The sequence below is a fragment of the Lissotriton vulgaris genome, chromosome 9 (genome assembly GCF_964263255.1).
Source record: "Lissotriton vulgaris chromosome 9, aLisVul1.2, whole genome shotgun sequence".
In the NCBI taxonomy this organism is placed as follows: domain Eukaryota; kingdom Metazoa; phylum Chordata; class Amphibia; order Caudata; family Salamandridae; genus Lissotriton; species Lissotriton vulgaris.
Window position 1 is genome coordinate 713,807,652 of NC_141697.1, and position 12,407 is coordinate 713,820,058.

At 46.9% G+C, this 12,407-nt stretch overlaps 1 protein-coding gene across 1 annotated transcript in view; it reads right to left on the reverse strand.

Annotated features, from left to right (window-relative positions):
* Positions 1 to 12,407, reverse strand: part of CCDC61 (coiled-coil domain containing 61) — a 786,500-nt gene that overhangs the window by 365,211 nt on the left and 408,882 nt on the right. The window lies entirely within an intron of this gene.

Sequence of the window (12,407 nt, forward strand, 5' to 3'; positions counted from 1 at the left end):
GGCGTATGCGTCGGAATTGGCCTCACGTTTATTGGAGGTATTCGCAGAAGCCTACGACACGGGGCAGTTGCCAGCATCCCTTAGAGAAGCGTTATTGGTGACGTTGTTGAAACCAGATAAGCCTCAGAATAAATGTGAGTCGTACAGGCCACTCTCAATACTAAATATTGATGCAAAAATTCTCGCAAAAATGATTGCAACTCGGATGCAGCATTGATTCCCATGTTGGTCCTACCTGACCAGTCCGGGTTTGTCACGGCGCGCTCCACTGCACATAATCTCCGAACGATTTTCCCCACGTTACATTATTTTGACTCGGATTTCCAGGCAGTCGCTGTGCTGCTTGATGCGGCAAAAGCCTTTGACTCTTTGCAATGGCTTTATATGTTTACAGTCTTGAGTCGGATGGGTTTCCCTCCCTTTTTCCTACAATGGATATGGGTGCTTTATGATGCGTCGGTTGCTAGAGTGCGAGTGAATGGATGGGTGTCATCTCAGCTCCCTATTAGAAGCGGCACGCGTCAGGGATGCCCACTGTCACCAATGCTGTTTTCCCTCGCCCTTGAACCCCTCGCCTGTAAGCTTAGGCAGCGACACGGGGCAGCTGCGCTCCGTTTCCGGCAGAGACCACTGGTCGTCTCAATATACGCTGACGATATGTTGCTTTATGTGCGCGAACTTGAGGTGTATTTGCCAGCCTTGCTCAGGGAGTATATAAAGTTTGAAAGGTTATCAGGTCTGGGGATTAACTGGGCAAAGTCGATGGTTTTTCCCCTTACGGCGCACACAAGGGAAGGAAAATGCTACTGACCAGTATGCAGTATGCATCTGTTCTTAGCATGTAGAGCTGCAGAGTTGTACACTATGCATAGATCCTAGTGTTGGGCCCGGATGTTTGCAGTTTGTTGTTGTCCTGAAAAGTTCTTTGGAAGTCACGAGATAGGGGACTCCTCCTTCGGACCACATTGCGCATGGGCATCGGCTTCATCCCCAGATTATTTTTCGCCATTAGGGAAATGACTGAGCTTTGCAAGTACAGGAAGGATGCCTGTGTAATATGTATCTAATTAAGATAATACTGGAGCAGACAAGGGTAGCCAGGGAGGCAGGTGGGCATGTAAAACTCTGCAGCTCTACATGCCTAGAACAGATGCATACTGGTAAGTAGCATTTTCCGTTCGAGGCATATGAGCTGCAGATTGTACTATGCATAGATTATAAAGCAGTACCCATTTTTAGCGGCGACCACCCCTATCTGTTGCAGTAGTTTGGAATAATGTTTTGAGAACAGCCTGGCCCACATCAGCTTGTTGTTTTGTTTGCACATCTACACAATAGTGTTTTGTGAATGTGTGCAGTGTAGCCCATGTGGCTGCTCTGCAGATGTCATCTAGGGGAATGTTCCCTAAAAATGCCATTGAAGCCCCTATCTTTCAGGTAGAGTGGGCTTTGGGAGGAACAGATAGCGTACATTTAGCTTTGTGGTAGCAAATCTGTATGCATTTGACAATCCATCTAGCTATTCCAGATTTTGAAATGGGATTGCCCTTGTGTGGTGGTGAGAAAGACACAAAAAGTTGTTTTGTCTTACGAAAGGGTTGTGTTCTTTCTATGTAGTATAGCAACGCTCTTTTGACATCAAGTGTGAAGAGCTCTTTCTCCTACGGACTGTGGTTGCGAGAAGAAAACTGCCAGTTCCACAGATTGATTGAGATGGAATGGAGAAATGACTTTAGGCAGGAATTTTGGATTGGTACGCAGAACAACCTTATTTTGATGCATTTGCAAAAAGGGTTCTTGAATGGTTAGTGCTTGTAATTCACTAACTCTGCGCAGAGAAGTAATAGCTACTAGGAACGCACCCTTCCAGGTTAAAAATTGTAATTCACATTTGTGTAGGTGTTGGAAGGGAGGCCCCATTAGCCGTGTGAGAACGACGTTTAAATTCCATACAGGGAAAGGTGGTACTCTGGGAGGAATTATTCTTTTAAGGCCTTCCGTAAAGTCTTTAATGGCAGGCACTCTGAACAGAGATAGGTGTTGTCTGTTTTGCAGATATGCTGCTATTGCAGCAAGATGTAGTCTAATAGACATATAGGCTAAGTTACATCTTTGAAGATGCAGTAAGTAACCTATGATGTGTTGAATAGCCACATCTAAGGGATTAATATTGCTGTTATGACCATATATTACAAACCGTTTCCACTTAGCTGCATAAGATGCCCTAGTGGTAGGACGTCTAGCTTCTTTAATGACATTCATGCAGTCTGGAGAAAGGTTTAGATAGCCAAATTCTAAGACTTCAGGAGCCAGATCGCCAGGTTGAGCTGAGCTGGGTCTGGGTGTCTGATTTCTCCATGGTTCTGTGGAGAGGTGTGGAGACAGGTGCAGTTTTTGGTGCGGTACTACAGACAGTTGTAGCAGTGTGGTGTACCACGGTTGTCTGGCCCACGTTGGAGCAACTAGGATGAGGGTCAGAGAATACTGCTGTAGTTTGCGTACTACTAGTGGCATGAGTGGTAGAGGTGGAAAAGCGTACGCAAATCTGTTTGACCAGTTCATCCATGTCGCATTGCCTTTGGGCAGTGGGTGTGGATATCTGGCGGCAAACCTTGGACATTTTGCGTTTTCGTGGGTGGCAAACAGGTCTAACTGAGGTTGTCCCCACATCTGAAAGAATGGCTGAAGAACTTGCATATTAAGTTCCCACTCGTGGGTCTGTTGTGTTTGACGACTTAACAGATCTACTATAGCATTTTGTACTCCTGGGACATGTTGGGCTAGAAGGAATATGTTCTGAGGTATGGCCCACCTCTATATTTCCTTTGCTAGTTGAGAGAGTTGCAGGGAGTGAGTGCCTCCTTGCTTTTGTATGTAATACATTGCTGTCATATTGGCTGTGCGAACTAACACAGCTTTGTTTGCTACTTGCTTCTGGAAAGCTTTCAGTGCCAGGAATACTGCTAGTAACTCCAGATGATTGATGTGGAGTAACTTTTGTTGCGGTGTCCACCTGCCTTGCATGGTGTGTTGCAGTAGGTGGGCTCCCCAGCCGGAAAGCGATGCCTCTGCAGTCAAGATTATCTGGGGAACTGGCTCTAGGGACGGTCGTGCATTGGAAAGGTTTTTGTGTTCCACCACTGCAGAGAGCGATGAGTTTGACCGTCTACCAACTCTAGGCCTGTTAAGTAACCTTCAGCCTGGTTCCATTGACATGCTAAGCACTCTTGTAGCGGACGCATTTGAAGTCTTGCATGGGGTACTATGAAGATGCAAGAGGTCATCATCCCTATGAGTTGCATGGACACTCGTGCTGGGAGGGAGTGTTGTAGCTGAAACTTTGTTAGGAGAGTTTGCATGCTGGCTATCCTTGCTGGGGTGGGATAAGCTAGCGCTGTTGAGGTGTTTATTGTGGCACCTAGGTACTGTTGTACTTTGGATGACTGTAGATGAGACTTGGTGTGGTTTATGTGAACCCCAAGTCGTGGAGCAGCTGGATGGTGGCATGAGTGTGTTTTACGCATTGATTGTGTGAGCTGGCTTTTATGAGCCAGTCGTCGAGGTACGGGAAGACATGGATAAGCTGTCTTCGTAGATGCGCTGCCACCACTGCCAAGCACTTGGTGAACACCCTTGGTGCTGTTGTGAATCCGACTGGGAAAACTTTGAACTGGTAGTGCTGCCCGTCTATTACAAACCTGAGATACTTCCTGTGAGCTTTGTGAAAGGGAATGTGGAAGTATGCGTCCTTGAGGTCTAGAGTAGCCAGGAAGTCGTCTTGTGACGAGAGGAAGGACTTGCTGGAGTGTGACCATGTGAAAATGGTCTGACTGTATGTATATGTTTAGTGGTCTGAGGTCTAAAATAGGCCTTAGAGAGCCGTCCTTTTTTGGGATTAGAAAATACAGAGAGTAAACCCCCTTGTTTTGCTGGTGCAGAGGAACTAGTTTTATTGCACTTTTTTCTAGCAGAGATACTACTTCTTGCTTTAACAGTGACAGATGTTCTTGTGACATTGGACGCTGTTTGGGTGGTATGTTTGGGGGGTAGATGTTAATTCTAGACAGTAACCTGGGTGAATAATTTGTTGCACCCACCTGTCTGATGTGATGTTAATCCATGCGGGCAGGAATTGTTGGAGTCTTCCCCCCACAGGAGTGGAATGTTGGGGGAGAAGGGGAGGAAAGTTATTGGGTAGGGGTGGAGGCAGAGCGGGAGGTGTTGTTCTTGCCTCTGCTGTGGTTACCCTTGTAACCCCCTCTCTGGTAGCCCTTGTTGAATGTGGATTGGCCAGGGGTTTTGTAGGAAGAAGAGAGACTTTCTGAGGAGTAGCCTCTTGTGTTGCCTCTGTACGATGAGCGACGAAAAGAACGTCTGGGAGCTTGCTGCTGCAAGGCTCCCATAGATTTTGCAGTGTCGGTGTCTTTCTTCATTTTTTCCAAAGACACGTTAACATTTGGGCCAAATAGGTGTGTTTCATCAAATGGTTGATTAGGTATGGAGTTTTGCACCTCAGGTTTAAAACCTGAAATACGTAGCCAGGCATGTCTACGTAGTAAGGTGCTGGTATTGATTGCCCTTGAGGCAGTATCTGCAGCGTCTAGGGCACAACGGATGGAAGCATTAGTGATATTTTTACCTTCCTGTATAAGTTCATTAGCCCCGTTTTTGTATTTGTCTGGTAGGTGCTGAATTAGGGACTCTAGTTTGTCATAATGTGCCCTGTCGTATCTTGCCAGCAAGGCTTGGGTGTTGGCAATGCGCCAGATGTTAGCTGCTAGTGCCGCAGTTCTTTTGCCAGAGGCTTCAAGGAGTTTAGATTCTTTGTCTGGTGGTGAGGCTTCACCGGTTGTTTGGGAATTAGCACGTTTACGTGCATTGGATACCACTAAAGAATCTAATTGTGCTGGGCCTTTAATATAAGCTGGGTCTGCAGGGGCAGCTTCATATTTTTTCTCAATGCGGGAACTGAGGACCCTAGCTCTAACGTGGTCTTTAAAAATTTCTGTTGCGTGCTTGATGACTCCTTTAAGCATAGGTAAGATGGCCGTAGACCTTTGTGTGTTGTCAAAAGTGTCTAATAGGAAGTCTTACTCCACTGCATCAGTGTGTAAGTCCACCCCATGATATTGAGCAGCCCTCTGGATTAGCAGGTTAAAACCTATGGTGTCCTCTGGTGGGGAAGGTCTGGAAGGATAGACATCGTCCTGTGGGACATAAGGCACATCAGGGGTGTTGTAATCATCCCATGGATTAGGTGACTGAGGGGGACTAGTAGCCTGTGGTTTATAATGCGCACCCCCACCTTCATAATCAGAATCTGTGTGTACATCTTCGTCTTGATTAGGAGATGGTGTAGGAGAATGCTGTGGTGGAGGAGGTGTATGAGTACTGTATGGGGAGGTTGAGGAGAAGGGACCCTTAATGGAGAGGTTGCAATGTCTCTTCTTTGCAGGGGGAGGCGGTGCTGGAGCCTCAAGTGGTCTCTTCTTGGAGCTGACAGTCAATTGTCCAGTTTTGGGATCCTTTACAAGAGTTTTTTGTTGTGGATCCGGTGTAAAAAGCTCTTGTGAGCCAGGTAGATCCTTTGGCGTCTAAATTTTCGGCTCCATAGGTTTTTTAGGCACCGGGTTGGCAGTTGGCTTAGGAGTGTGCCCTTTCGAAGTGTCTTTAAAGAGAACCTGTTTTTTCGATTCCGAGAGTTTTTTCAGCTCCAATGCAGGGGAATCTGGAGCTTTGGTTGATTTTTTTACTCGGCTCAGAGTGCGGTTTCAGTGTCGATGAACCGCTGCTAGTCTTTGGCGCTGTGTGCTTGGGTGTCGAAGCAATGGTCGACGTGGAAGAGGAAAATGGCTTTCTCTTCGGTGTCGGTACTGGGTCGGCACCGGAAGAAGGCTGGCTCGAGCCCGAGCCACCTGAAGGCTTTGTGGTCTTCTTTGCCGGGCCGAGGGCGGGGCGTTAGTAGCAATGTCTCGGTGTGCACCCGAGCCCGAAGGTGAGAGTGTGACTGAAGCCTTTTTAGATGGTGTCGAGGAAGGGGTGGGGTCGACGGTCTTACTTATGACCCGTTGAGTTGGAGTGACCTCCTCGACGTCAGAGTCTTCGGCATCTGATGATCTGATATTCTCTTAGGCCTGTTCTGGCACGTCGACACCCTCTTGGAAGATGTCGTCGGGAATCGGAGCTGAAGAGCGAGCCATAGTTCTTCGAGCTCGTCAGTCCCGGATCGTCTTCTTGGAGCGGAATGAGGCACACGCCGAACAGTCTTTGGCCTCGTGCTCCGGTGAAAGGCACAGGTTGCACACCTCCTGTAGGTCGGTGTGGGGAAACTTCGACCCACATTGAGGACACTTCTTGAATGGCGTCCTTTCCATGAGCCAAAAAGTGAGGCCTAAGTAGGCCCGAAGGCCTTTGTCGACGACCGGAATCGAAGACTTCGAAGTGGGTAGAGAATCGCGTCGTAGATCGCGATCGAGACAATACCGTCGAACTGGGTGAGGATTGCGCGCCGAAGGAAATTTGGTACCAAACCGGAGCGCAGGAAACACATCAGAGCCCGATGGGGGAAAAAAACAATCTGGGGATGGAGCCGATGCCCATGCACATCTCGTGACTTCCAAAGAACTTTTCAGGACAACAACAAACTGCAAACATCCGGGCCCAACACTAGGATCTATGCATAGTGTACAATCTGCATAGTGTACAATCTGCAGCTCATATGCCTCGAACATTGAGTTAGAACTTCCATTGATCTGGACGACGGACCCCGTGAAATATCTAGGGGTCTGGATCCACAGGGACCCGGACGTGGTGATCTCGGAGAATTATGGCAGGGCGAACAATAGTATCACTGAGCGGGCTGAGTGGTGGGCTCATCTGCCCCTTTCATTAGCGGACAGAATTGAAATTGTAAAAATGTCTTTCCTTCCCAAACTATTGTATTTCTTTATTAATATCCCTATTCGACTGAATGTGGCATTCTTCAAGACTCTTCAATCGGCGTTAATGTCCAGACTACCAGACTGAACCTAGCACCCTACGGGCCTTGCAAGTGATGTTGTCGGGCGAGGAGCTAAAGGGGCTGTTTACAAAACTTTATAATGTGTCTTTGCGTGAGCAAGAACAGCAGGAGACGCTTAATTTGTGAAATGGCGGGTGGCACTGGGTGAAGCCTTCGCCTTTGAAATGTGGAATGATTGTTGCACTCTCACTGGCCGCTTAACAGAGAACTGCAACTTACGAATAACACATTTTAAATTCCTGCATCAATTGGATTATACCCCGGCGTAGCTCTTTAAGTATGGGTTGCGCGATAATGCTAACTGCTTGAGGTGTGGTGTCACAGATGCAGATTTTTTACATATGGCGTGGCAGTGTGAGCGTGTGTATGCCTTTTGGACAGCCGTGACAGGATGTTGACAGATGTTATTCAGGAACCTGTGCATTGCTCCCGAAATCGGTTTGCTGGGGGTCGTCAAAATAATCAAGCCCTGTAATAGACGGATAATTGCGTTGGCTACCCTGTTTGCGAAGAGAACTGTGGCTCAATGCTGGGGGGGCGAGGGCTGCCCAGACCAAAAACAATGGCTCCGAGATTTGTTGTACTGAAAAACCCAGTTACAAACTTATGAGGAGGAACTACCTGAGGCCTCGCGCCCTAAGGACTTCTGGGCTCCGCTCACAGCATATCTGCTTACGAATCCGGACCTCCTATGATCAAGTATGAGCGAGACTGTTGAATCTCTGTTTGGGCTTTCTCCTTGCCTGCGACAATGCTATGAGGTGGGGTTACACCTAAGTTATATTGTTGCCAGTGGGGAATTAGTAATTGTTTGCTACATGCCTGGTTCCAGGTCCTTCGAGATCATTGTATATCTGTATATCTATCAGGCCTAGTGCATGTTTACATCACATGGGAACTGTATCTGTCTCGGCTTAGGGTGGGTGGGAGGGGGGAGGGACAGAGGGGTTTATTTGGAATACACCTACTGTACTTGCAGTTATATTTCCTGATGTTTTTTCTTATGATGAAAAGTCAATAAACATATTTAAAAAAAAAAAGGTCAGCGAAGCGGAGGTTTCTCTTGGGGGCATGGAAGGAGATTCTTTCGTTGAGGTATTGGATCCAAAGTTGTGGAGGGGTTTGTAGGCATGTGGAGGGGTTTGTAGGCAGAGGATGTTGTCATGAGAATACTGTCATTAGCATAAGAAAATAAGGGGCCAAATGGCAGACTCATCATGGGTTGGAACGACCGGTCTGTTGCTGGATACAGGGTACCATATATTAACACTGTACCTGCCTGTTGGTACTCTATGGTTTAATGTTTACTTCTCAAGGATTATGAAAAAAATCTGGGTGGAGCTTCTCTCTTGCGTCTGAAGTATGGAGAAAAAGTGGAATAATGCCTTCTGGACTGTTCAGTCACTGAGTACAGTGTAATTTCCTATATGCTATGTAAAATTCCAACAATAATCCAGAGGTTTATAGATTTCTGTTTTCAGATATGCTAAACCAGTTTGTAGTTATTCTTGGATAACATTTTCCTTTACTCGCAGAATATGTAATATCACAATCAATATGTTTTACAAGAGTTATCCAGACAAACAAAATCAGCCCAATAATTATGAGCTTGACCAATCCGAAATGGAGTGTTGAGGATTCTGTTTAATCTCTTGAGAAGTTTTGTTGATCACAAGAAGGTGACCATCACCATCTAGCTTTCAAAAGGCCAATTCTTTCTAGGTCTGGCAGATTTGTACATCAGTTTAGTGACCTCTTTGCTTACCAGACTTGTGATATACAATGATTCTGGCTGATTCTGTGATGATTTTCACTGATTCCAGGACAAAAAAGCATTGTTTAAGCTAAAGGAGGTCTTTACCAAGGCTCTAATATTAGGTTATCCTGACCCAATAACATAATTTATTATTGAAACTGATGCTTCTGATATGGCAATTGGGACATTTCTTCTACAAAGGTAAAACAATGAGGGTCTTGAGCATCCAATATTCTATTTGCCTCATATCCTAACTGACTGTGGGAGAAATTAGTCTAAATTACAAAGACAGCTGCAGGGAAAGGAGCTGTTAGCTCAGACTGGAAGCATTATTTAACGGCAATCTGAACAGACCCTCTAATCTTGCAGTGCCTTCTAAACATTCAACGTCGAAACAGCTATCAAGCTTGCTGGACTAATTGAACAAGTTACATACCTTTGGCTACGCTTTATCTGGTAGAGATTATCTAGTCAGGGACTCCTTACCTTAGAATTTTCCTACAGATTCAGATTGGATACGATAATATTTCATGAGCAGTACCACAGCGTGCTAGTAGGTGATGTCATTGGGCTAGGTGGGGTGTCGTCCGTGCCAGGAATGACTCTTGCAGTGTTTACATTGGTCGGCTAATGCGGGGTGCTAACATCAGTTTCTTTTTGCATCTTTCCACACCAGAAGCGCTGAACCAAGAAGAATACTGACCATTGGTGTGTGAAACTAGAACCCTTAAGAGGGAAGCAAACCTTTTCATCTGATATAGACATAGAGACTTCTAGCCATAGATTCCTTCCAATAGAATAAAAACCTAAGCAACACCTCCCCGCTGGTGTGGCTGCGACACAGATTTAGACTAGAAAATCCTGTAGGACCGAACTGACAAAGTGCCCGTCTCGCCAGACCTAACTGTCCAGGCAGTAGTGCTTTGTAAACATGTGCGGTGAGGCCCACACATTTCGGCCTGACAGATATCCAGGACAGATACTCAATGAACTAACGCAGTGGTCCCAGCTTTGGCTGTGGTGGAATGAGCATGCAAGCCTTCAGGAGGTATCTTTCTGGCCGAAGATTTTGATGTAGAGCACTATCTATCGTGAGGTGGTCCGTTTCTGCACAGCTTTTCCGTTTTTGGCTCGGAACTACCCCACAAAGAGTTGATCTTCCACCTGGAACTCTTTTGTGCGGTCACTGTAGCATGACAATGCGCTTTTTGGGTTCAGCCGATTGAATCTCTCCTCCTCTTTAGAGGGGTGAAGTGGAGCGTAAAAGGTAGGTAAAGTGATGGGCTGGCCTACATGACATGGAGTTACCAACTTCGGTAGGAAGGATGCTCTAGTGCGAAAGACCATTTTATTTTGTTAGATGGTAAGGTATGGAGGCTGTGATGACAGTGCCTGTAGCTCACTCACAGGCAGCTGTAATCAACACTAGGAATGCCATTTTTATGGGAAGGAACCTTAGAGGGCACTTGTGTAGCAGCTCAAAAGGAGAACACATGCAAAAATGAGAACTAAGTTAAGGTCCGATTGAACAATAATGAAAGGAGCTGCTGAAAACATGTTGAAAACCTTTGAGAAACCTAGGGGATTTGAAAAGGGATGGCGGATCGAATACCCACAGAAATGCCGATATGACAGACAAATAACCTTTCAATGCTCCCAAAGCGGATCCCTGCTGGGCTAGGGCAAGAATAAGCAAAATAACCTGGGAAAGGGGTACAGATAGGGGTCAACTTGATTATCTGTACACAATGCCACACACTTACTCCAACAGCCGGCATATACTGTCTTGGTGGAGGGACGCTTGGTTGCCAAGTTAACATTGCAGACTTAAGGTGGAAAGCTGTCAACTGTCGCTGCTCAATCCCTGCACATGAAGGCAAAGTGTTTTCAGGTTTGGGTGCAGGATCCTACCATGTTGCTACAACAGAAGATCCTCCTAAAGAAGCAGCCTGATCGGAGGACCCGTGTTCATGCTCAACAGCTCAGGATACTAGACTCTCCATGCCCAATCCTGAGCCACAAGAATGACTTAGACCCAGTTGTTTCTGATCTTCTTGAGAACTCTGGGCAGGAGTGGTATCGGCGGAGAGGCGTACAGGCCTGGGCTCTACTTGAAACTAAAAGTGTCTCCAAGCTACAGCAGCCTTAGAAACTACAGTGTGCAAAATTGCTGACACTGCACGTTCTTGAAGACCAAAAACTGATCCGATCAAGACTCTTGCCATTTTTGGAAGAAACCTATGTGCCATTTCCAGGTGGGGACGCCATTTGCGACTGCTAACCATGGGCAGCTGAGTTTGTGCCCCCTGGCATTCAGAGAGCCCACCAGGTATTCATCAAGCAGAGAAATGCTCTAATGCTCCAGCCATGTCCAGGGGTGCAGTGCTTCTTGACAAAGGGTCTACAGCCCTACCCCGCCCTGTTTGTTGCAATACCACATTGCGGATGTGTTTTCTATGACCACCTGTGCCAACCTTTCTTGATTGAAGAAAGGAAGGCATTCAATGCCAGCCGGATCACTTGGAGCTCCAACAGATTGATGTGGAGTCTGGATTCCCTCAGAGACCTCCGATGTCCACCTCTCCAAGATGGCTGGTCCAGCCCAGAAGAGATGCATCTGTCATCAAAGTCAGCTCTGGCAGGGGAAGGGAGAGCAGTCTGCCACTGACCCAACTGCAGTTCGCTACATATCATTTGTAGAGCCTTCCAAGATCTGGACCAAGTAAGAGAGATTCCCCAGATTATGTGTCCAATGGAATGTCGGTGCTGATAAGGCAGAAGGGAGCAGAGCAAACAAAGTACTCTTGGCCTACCGTGAACCAGAGGCAACGCACATGGCCAGGCAGGACAGGGATGTGAAAATAAGCATCCTGTAAGTCCAGCAATAATATCTAGTCTCCCAGGTCCAGAACAGGATTTTGAACTTCACCTTCAGCAAGAGATCAAGAAGGTGCAGGTCTAGAATAAGACAAAGGACTACGCCCTCCTAGGGCATCAGAAAGTAGCAGGAATAGCAACAAAGACCTAATTCTTATGGCTGCACTCTCTCTATAGCTCCCTTGGCCAAGAGAGCTAATATGTCCCTGACTGATCAAGGAAAGGGGTCCTCAGTCAGCTTGTCGAAAGTCGGTGGGGTCTGGGTTTGGTCACAAAGGGAAGGGTGTAACCCTTTTTGACGAGCTGCAAAACCGAACGGTCTGATATAACTGACTTTCAGTGGTGCAGGTGATGTCTGTGGATGCCGGTGGACTGGCTCGAACTCTAGCTACCTATTCCACGTGGTCTGTGTTAACCACATCTCCGGCCATGAAAAGATTGTGTGTTTGTTTGGCCAGGGTGGCTGTGAATGTAATGATGCAGGTGGAAGCCCCTGGAAGTTGTGTAAGGTAGATTGGGGTTGGCGAGAGACCACAACCAGGCCCAAGAACCTGGTCGTAGCTCTGCTGTCCTTAAAGTGTTCTAGCCCGGAGTCCATCTTCTCTCCAAACAACTAGGCGTCATTAAAGGGTACCTCCATGAGCAATGGTGGTTCTCAGCCTGGCCATCAACAATGAAATTGCTCAGCCCAGTGAGCCCACATCGTATTGTGAACTTGGCTGTATCCCTCCCATCAGCAACTGCTTGAGAAGG